General features: G+C 32.3%; 1 non-coding gene across 1 annotated transcript; it reads left to right on the top strand.

Annotated features, from left to right (window-relative positions):
* Nucleotides 1-349: 349 nt before the first annotated feature.
* On the top strand, nucleotides 350-437 carry LOC125619879. The gene has a single exon (XR_007351465.1). It is a non-coding gene; the product is annotated as a small nucleolar RNA SNORD35 (small nucleolar RNA).
* The last annotated feature ends 8,952 nt before the right edge of the window (nucleotides 438-9,389 follow it).

Raw genomic sequence — 9,389 nt, 5'->3', positions numbered from 1 at the left:
TCTAAAAATCTTAAATAAATGGTATTGATTTTAAAGATTATGAAATGTTTTTAAAACTCAAATTTTGAGCAAAATTCACTCAATACTCAATTATAAATAAACTATTTGGAAAAATTATTATATGATACTTAGTGTAAGGTTGTTTTATCCCATTAGCTTAAAGATTATTAAAGTATAATTTATCTCCCTTTAAGTAACTTTTTAGATTTTGTTTAAATCTGAATTAGATGAAATTTTTTTTTATGTTTCCCCTACTTATTTTTGTAAATAGTGTAATCTGTATTACTTGATTTAAAATTTGAGGCAATATAAGTGTAAAGATGGTTCCGTAACTAAGTTACATTATGTTTAAAAATATTTCTGTCTTTCATGCTGGCCTTCAGAAGCTTGCCATGGATACTGCTGAGAAAGTCAATTGGCAAAGCTGATGCCAGAGGAAAGAAAAAGTAAATTATTGCTGTCTTCCTTTAATCGGTTCTTGTAATATTCAGATTATTTAGAACCATGCAGACCAAAGATTTTGTTCTAATTAAACTTTTTGTTCAATTTTTTGATGCATATTTCCAATAAACTCTCAATGTCAGCAACATTACAAGTAATTTGTGATTAAATTGAATGTATTTTCTGAAATCCCTACTTGATCTTATTATCTTTAGACCATTCATACTTAACACTCTATGCTTCTAAGAAAATGATTGTACCTAAGAACGCTTCGTAAAAAATGACTGCATAAAGGTGACAGTAAACCAAAAGTTATAATAACATTACTATTTATATATGTATGTTTTTGTAGAGATTCATATAAATAAATTCAATCTATAATTGGGCCCAGGAAATGAATTGTGTTAAAGAGAGAAGAAAAAAATATTTCAGAAGATTTTGATTCTTTATAAATTTTCTCATGTATATTAGCAAATGTTTTTATATACTAGCTGCTTTTCTTAATGTCCCCAAATGCAAATTAGAACATCTGCTTAGGCAACAGGTGCTATTTTAAAGACCACTGGATTAAATTGCAGATATACAGAAAAAAATGTATAGGAAATGAGGTTCTCAGACCATAACCATGAGTTGTATACTTAGGTGCTATTATAAAATTATAGATATTTTAATCTTTATAAAACTAAAATGACATTAAAATTGTATACTTAAGGAGCATGTTACTTATATTTTCTATAGCTTTTAAATTTGACATGAATAATTGTTTTCAAAATTAAAACAAACAGTATTTCACTTTTGAAATCCACATGTAAATCACAGCCTGATTATTAGTTAAAAAAATAATTACATGAATTATTAAACAGTAAAAAAAAGGAAGGAGAAAATTCTTGGGTATATAATTGAACTTTATGTATGCATGTTAAAGTACCTTATACAGTAATGCTACAGATTAACTGCAAAATATGAAGGTGAATTCCTAATTTTAAAATGTATTACCTTATATTTCTATGTAATTTACTTTTTTATATTTAATATTTCACAGATGGGTCAGATCATACAATATTGATATTTCTGTGTCTGGCTATTTCACTTAGTGTTCTCCAGGTTTGAGTAGGAAGGAGAGTGGTGGTTACCATAGGTTTGAGTGAATAGTGGGAAGGTGAAATGGGAAATTCTGATCAAAAGATATATAATTACAGTAAGATTGGAGGGATTACTTTTTTTAAACAAATGTGTTTAGAATAATCAATACAGAAAGACAGATAAATAATTTTTTTTCAGTACTAGGGATTGAACCCAGGGCCACTTTACCATTGAGGTACAACCCTAGCCCTTTTAATTTTTATTTGAGACAGGATCTCAATAAGTCACCAAGGTTAGCTTCAAACTTATGCTCCTTCTGCCTCAGTATCTTAAGTAACTGGGATTATAGGTGAGCATTACCACACTCAGCCAGATATATAATTTTACAAAGCCAAGGGTGAGAGTGTAGGGGGAGGGCTGGGTAGATGGAGTGAGAAATGGAGAGTAACTTACAGAGGATACAGAATTTCTTCTCTGTGCTCAACTTTATTGTGGTGATGGTTGTACAATTCTGTGATTAATTGTATGTATACTTTACATAGATGATTTGTATGATACATGTGAATCCTATCCCAATAAAAATATTTTTAAAAATTTAATAGAATATAATTTTTCACTATAATTGCATTAAATTTCCTAGAAGCCTAGCTACCTCACAATTCCACATGTAATGGAACCATGATGGTCAAGATAATAGTTACTGATACCATTTTCTTCCAAGATGAATACAGCCTCATTAAATGGGTGTCTGGTTCCATATGTGACTGATGATAGATAAAAAGTGCTCATCTGACATTTCTTTTTTTCCAGAAAAAAAATAAAAAGAATTTTAAATAGAGATTTTTCTATAGAGTTTATTAACAGGAAAAGAGAAAACTAGAAGGGCTTCTATGGGCCAAATTACTATAATTTGAATAGAAAAAAGTAAAATTCAATTTGTTTTTAAGGCATAAACTGAGCCCATAATAAATTTTAAAATTTTAAGTATGTATATATTTCTGTCTTAAATAAATAGTATTATATTTCTGTGATAGAAAAAATTTAGGTGTAAATTTTTGCGTATTTCAGATTAATATATGCAAACACCTTCATTGTTGTGATTCATTTGCTATAAATAAGCAGCCTAATTTTTTTCAGACTCACAATATCCTGTCCATTAATGCATTGCTAGAGTCAAGGATAAACACATTGATGTGTTTCATGATAGCTTATTAAGGTACTAAAATGCTGTAAATTATTGAAGAGTTTTATTAAGAATATATTAAAATACAATTGATCTAACAGTTGAACCTTTTAAGAACTCAAGAAACAGGACTATTATTGGCATTCAAAAAGGAAAATCACTTCAATTAGCTTCAAGAATCAAAGCAAATTTTCTCTACTAAGCTTTAAAGTAAAATGCCATATCTAAGTTTTGTGTTTACACTATTAAGCTTCTGATGGCATTACAAGCTCTTTGAGATCAGATAAGTGTTTGATACCTACCAGGAAGTATTGCTTGACTCAGATATCCTCACAAGGAAGATTTTTGTTTGTTTGTTTGTTTGTTTTTTGGTACTGGTGGTTGAAGTCAGGGGCACTCAACCACTGAACCATATCCCTGGCTCTATTTTGTATTTTATTTTAGGAACAGGGTCTCACTGAGTTGCTTAATGCCTTGCTTTTGCTGAGGCTGGCTTTGAATTTGCAATACTCCTGCCTCAACTGGGATTATATGCATGTGCCACCCCACTAGGCAAGGAAGATTCTTAACATGCAGTATTTCAGACATAAAGTTAAAATTATTTAAGTACCATTGTCTTTCTAAAATTATGAAAGTACCACTCTTATTATTTTAAAAGCAGAAGACCTACCAGTTCAAGACATCTATTGGTAGATAAAATAATCCTCTTTTTTTCTGAGACAGAAGAGGATCTAACAAGGTGAAATAAAGTTGAATGGCTATATTTGACAAGTGATTGTTTTTGACAATTTCCTGTTTCTCTTACATTTTACTTTAAGAATCAAAGGTATTTTGATATTATTTTATTTGTAGCAATGGTGCTGATGAAATGATTTTTCTACTGTAACATTAGAAAGGATACAGTACTCAGCAATATGTTAGATAATAGAGGTTCAATATGAATTTTAAAAATTGGCAAATTTTCAAAATAACAATGAATCTTACCTAAGTTCAAATTCAAACCTGGAATAGTGTAATAAGAGGTATAGGGTGCCAAATGGTGAAAAAAATGATATATGTCCTATTTTCATCATCTAAACTCTGGCTAGGAAAGTATACCACCAAATTGAGTTACCAGAAAATGAGAAACTTAAAAGAAGGATGGAAATTCTTTGCATGGTTGTTAATAAGGGAATGACTCAGTTAGCTAATTGCTTGGGTTAGATAATAATATTATCAAATATTTTTATGATTTATATTATAATATTTATGATAAATATATTTTTCTAATAGTTCATCTTAAAAGTTGAATTTCCATTTTAGTATGCATACTAAGAAGGGCAAAGTACATTCTTGAAATACTGAGAAATTGATTTTAGTATTCCATTGTTTTTGATTTGTATATTTGACATGAGATTAAACAAGAACATATTAATGGGAAAGAGTGTTTTTTGAAGGAGAATGTGCTTACTCAAAGTTATAATTTTTATTAATTATAGGGAATTAATTAACCCAAAAACCTTTCTGGATATTAGTTACAATATATCATTATTCTGTATCTAACTTGGCCACTCTGCAAAAAAAAAAGAGGAGATATACCTATATGTTCTTAAAGTCAAATCTAATTATTAAATATCTCTCAAAATAAAATAAATAAAAATTTTGTTATGTTTGTGCAGTTCTGGCATTTGAAGCCAAGGCCTTGTGCATGCTAGACAAATTGTCTTCTACTTAGCTGCACCCCCAGTCCAAAGATGCTTCTGTTTTTAATAAAGAAAAGTGGTTAACTTCAAAATAATGTTGATATTCAAGACATGAATATTTTCATAGGAGGATTGTGAGAAAATTTCATTTTTTTAATATACCCAATAGTAATGATGCTTCAGGCACCCTTAATGAATTAGATGAGGTAATACAAAACATGAAATTGTTGAATCATATTCACATTCATTAAGATCTCATCCAGTAAGAAGCCTTATTAATAATGTCAAGAATGCAGACAATAATAATCTCAGATAAAGCATTGAAGTCTGAGACATCAAGGATATTTCTCCAGATCCTTTCACAAGGCACATACTGATTTGGACCAGAATAATACATCAGGGTTTTTTTTTGTTTTTGTTTGTTTTTTAGTTTCATGAAATTCTGTACACAGTAGTGAGAATTTAAATTATGAGAAATATAAATTTTACACTCAAAGGCTTTTTAAGTTTTCATGACCTTCTGCAGGCAACTGGTCTTATAGATTTTATATTTATTTGGCATAAAGAATCCTACAAAGGGTCTCTTCCTTGCAGCAAACATCATTAGTCTATTTACCTGAAGGTCTAATTGAAAGGAGCTTTCTTTGTGTGTGGAGAGTGGGGAATATAAAGTGAATGAATGGATCAGAGATCAAGTACTTGAACTCCATACTACTAGATGATATAATAATTTAAAATAACTATTAGCTTGTTTTATATTTAGTGAGAGAATAAATAGACAAGTGAGAAAAACTGATAGTAAGCATATGAAGACAATTGATATCAAACAAAATAAAGCTGAAAGAGAAAGAAGAGCAAGATGGTAGTCAAGTAAGATTCTTCCATGATTTTTTATCCACATACACACTAATTTAAAAAGCTATTCATGCACAAAATTATCTCCACAGAGCTAAGGGAATCAAGTACAAGACTACAGTGTTTGGTTTTAGCATAATGATAAGAAAATATGCATTGCAGAAGGCAGAAAGAGGAGTTTTCCAACCCTCCCCCAACTCCATAGTGGCATACTGAAATGGACTCCTCTTACTTGGTCGAGGTAGAGGAAATTAAGTTCAGGCCTTAGATTTGAAACCCTATAATGAAACTGCCATGATGAAAAACAGTGCTGGGCACAGATCTTGTCCTAAGAGAAATGTCTGTAGCCTGGGTCTGTTGATTTAGGTTAGCTTGGTGGCCAGGGAATTGTCTCTATCATTTCTCCCTCAACTGTGGGCAGACTAGAAACAGAGCAAGACTCCATCACTGTGAAGTAGGACATGGAAGTAAGCACAGGAATATTCCTTGGAAATATATCCCTACACAAGGCAGTAAAAAGTGCCGAGTCTCCAGGCCAGTGCTCATAGATAAGAGGCTCTTCATCTGCTCCTACATAAAGAAGTGCCAGCTATGGTCATATACCTGAGACTGTGCAGATTCATGGGGCCATGAAACACAAGAGTGGCCCAGCTTAACTTTAGTCTTGGGTGTCAAAAGGGATGACTGCACCATTCCTTTCCAAATCTCAAACAGAATAGCATGGAGAAAGAGTCCATTTGTAGAGGATAGTATAGGAAGGTAAGCACAAGATTTGTCCTTGGAACTCACTGCCAGCCTAGTGACTTCTAACACTGTCCATGAACAAAGACTCAGAGACATACCCCAAAGTTAGGTGAAGACCCTTAGCCCCAGTTGGATGTACTTTTTTTCAGGACAGCTAATCTGTGGCTGGTTGTACTTATGATAACAAGGTTATAAATACACCACAGCAGCACACAGACAATAACAGAATAGGTTTTCATCCTGTTCCTCTGCTAAACTGGTCTTGGCAGATGAGTGCTCAGGCTTTAACCAGTATTGTGGCATTGTTGACCATGGGACTGTCCAACATATCCTACTCCAAACTTATGCAGCACAACTTGGAGAGAATAAGTATCCATATGGGAGAAGAGAGAGTGAGGTTACCAGTTGATGAATAGGATCCTGGTGCCAGTCTTGAGTGTGGCCCAGAACCAGGTAAATTCTAGTGGTACCTGACCATGGGCCAGAAATTGTGGGGAAAAAAAAAAAAAAAACATCTGAATTGATTTCATCTCCTAACAGGGATGGACAGTTTAGGCATTCCTGTGGGTTATTCTGAATGGCATATCAACTGCAGATTTGTGCAAAGTTAAGCTGGGAGTTCCTGCCAATATTGAAAGAGTGACAACCTATCCTCTGCAAATTCAAAGCAAACTTGGAGTTAGGCAGCCATCTACTGCTAAAATACCAGAAATGACCATAGGATCAGAGAAAATATGAAGTCCTCTTAGAATTTATGGGAAAACACGCATAAATAGAGGTTGTAAAGAATGAAATGAATAACTAAACCTTCAAAGTGCATTCAATGTCATATGTAAGCATCAAGAACTTTAAAAAACCACAATCTCACTTAAAAGAAAAAATAAGGTGTCAGAAATTGACCATTTAGTAAATGAGATCTGTGAACCATGAGTCAGAGAATTCAAAACAGTCATTTAAACTAAATGAGCTTCAAAAAACAAACAGTAATCATTCAATACTCTGTATGAGAAACGTAAGACAGGTTAAAGAAATTTTTTTTTAATTAAAAGCAGCCAGGTGTAGTGGCCTACACATGTAATCCCAGTGCCTCAGGAGCCTAAGGCAGGAGAATCACAGGTTCAAAGCCAGTCTCAGCAATTTAGCAAGGGCCCATAACAACTTAGCAAGACCCTGACTCAAAGTTTTAAAAAATGAAGAGCCTGGGGATGTGTCTCATTGGTTAAGTGCCCCTGGATTCAATCCCTGGTACCAATAAATAAATAAATATTATAAAGAAATTCTTGATTTGAAAAGTACACTAAGAAGAATGAAAGAAATAATAATAGACAAGACAGAAAAAATCAGTGAAAGTAAAAGCAGTTCATTTGAAATTATACAATCAGAGGAGATAAAACAATAAAGAATGAAGAGTAACAAAGAAAGTATACAAGAACTTCAGGATAGCATTAGAAGAGCAAATATTCAGGTTATCAGGCCTACAAATGCTGAAGGGGAAGAAAACTTATTCAAAGGGACAATTACAGAAAACTTTCCAAGCCTAAAGAAATGTAGAAATAATCAAACACATGACTATCAAAGGTCACTAATCAGTTTCAACTCAACTAATTGTGCCCCAAGATACATTATAATCAAACTTCCAAATTTTAAAGGATGCTCAAAACAGCAAAGGAAACAAATAAAAAAATGATATTATTACAACTGACTGACAGCAAACTACTCTACAGAAACCTATCAGGCCAAGGGGGAGTGACAGGATTTTCATTAAGTTGAAGAAAAAAAACAAATCAAACTGTTAAACAAGAACTTTAAAATTTCTCCCATGTGTGAATACCAGTATACTGGCTAGGCAATTGTTTTAGTCAGTTTTTTGGCTGCTGTGACTAAAAGACCCAAGCAGCACAATTGTAGAGAAGAAATAGTTTATTGGGGGCTCACAGTTCCAGAGGTCTCAATCCATAGATAGCCGACTCCATTCCTTGGGGCTTATGGTGAGGCTGAACATAATAGCAGAAGAGTGTGGCAGAGGGAAGCAGCTCATATGATGAACAGAAAGCAGAGAGAGAGATTCTACTCTCTAGGTAGAAAATATATACCCCATAGCCATGCCTCTAATGAACTACCTCCTCCAGCCACACCCCACCTGTCTTCAATTACCACTCAATTAATCCCACAAGGTGATTAATTCACGGATTGGGTTAAGGCTCGTATAACCCAATCATTTCTCTGCTGAAATTTCTTGCCTTGTCTCACATGTGAGCTTTTGGAGGACACCTCACATCCAAACTATGTAAGCAGTGATTTCTGATTGTTTAAATTTTAGATTTTATAATTATAAGTACATTATTAAATTATACTTATTTCTATTTGGTTTCAAAAATGATATGAAAAAATAAAACTAGACTTTAAAATTGCAAAAAACCCTCCACAAATATTATGCAAGTTCTTTGTAATAAGTTTAGCAGAAGCTTATCTATAGATAATTTCATCTGATTAGATTTATGTATCATAGAAACACATTTTCCTTAAGCTGTAAATTACATTATATTCTCTCTTGGATATTTTATATTTATTTTCCACTTAGCTATTTTTAATACCTCAAACTTTAGTGACAAAATTGAAGTATTAAAGTAGCCTGTTTTTCTTTATTTTCATCTCTTGTGGTTTAAGTGGATGCATTCAAACAATGGCTCTGGCCATTTGTGGGTTCCAGTCATTGGATGAGCAGGTGGTTAGTCTGGTCTCTCTTTCTCCATGCAGTGTTGAAAACTTGAGGACATTATGGCCATTAAAATGTTTACACAATACTCAAGGGCTTCAAAATATAAATATCTAGCTGTATCATCTTTTATGACCTATCCTTGGAAGTTGTACAGCTTAACATAGATATCATTTTGTTGGTGATAAACTATTTAAAAAAACATGAAATTCAAGTATTTTATGATGGAGAGTGTGGCAAGATAGAAAAACAGAAGATGATGTTGTAGTCATCTTGAAAAATGCAATCTATTAAATTATTGCATTAAAAAACTAAATGCATGTTCAAAGTTATACTAATTAATAATAAAAAGAAATAGACATAAGAATAAATTTTATCAAGAATAATAAACTATAATTCAATTCAAACCAATGATTGAAAGTTATAATTAATTTGAAGTATAACATTGAATTTACAAACATAGAAATCACAGAAGTACGATATTGGTGTTAAAATGGATAGGGAGAAAAACAACTAAAATTATAAATTTTTAAAAAAATAATAGTATAAAGTATCAGAAAATATAGGTATGAAGTTGATATTTAATAATTAGTTTGGTTTTATACTGTATATTATACACTGGCATACACACATATACATATACTTGTCAGTCTGGGAAGGATAGATTTTTTGTGGGGAGGACTGG

This window comes from Marmota marmota, unplaced genomic scaffold (assembly GCF_001458135.2).
Source record: "Marmota marmota marmota unplaced genomic scaffold, marMar, whole genome shotgun sequence".
Classification (NCBI taxonomy): domain Eukaryota; kingdom Metazoa; phylum Chordata; class Mammalia; order Rodentia; family Sciuridae; genus Marmota; species Marmota marmota.
The sequence above is the reverse complement of the archived record's forward strand: the minus strand, read 5'-3'. Positions and strand labels throughout refer to the sequence as shown.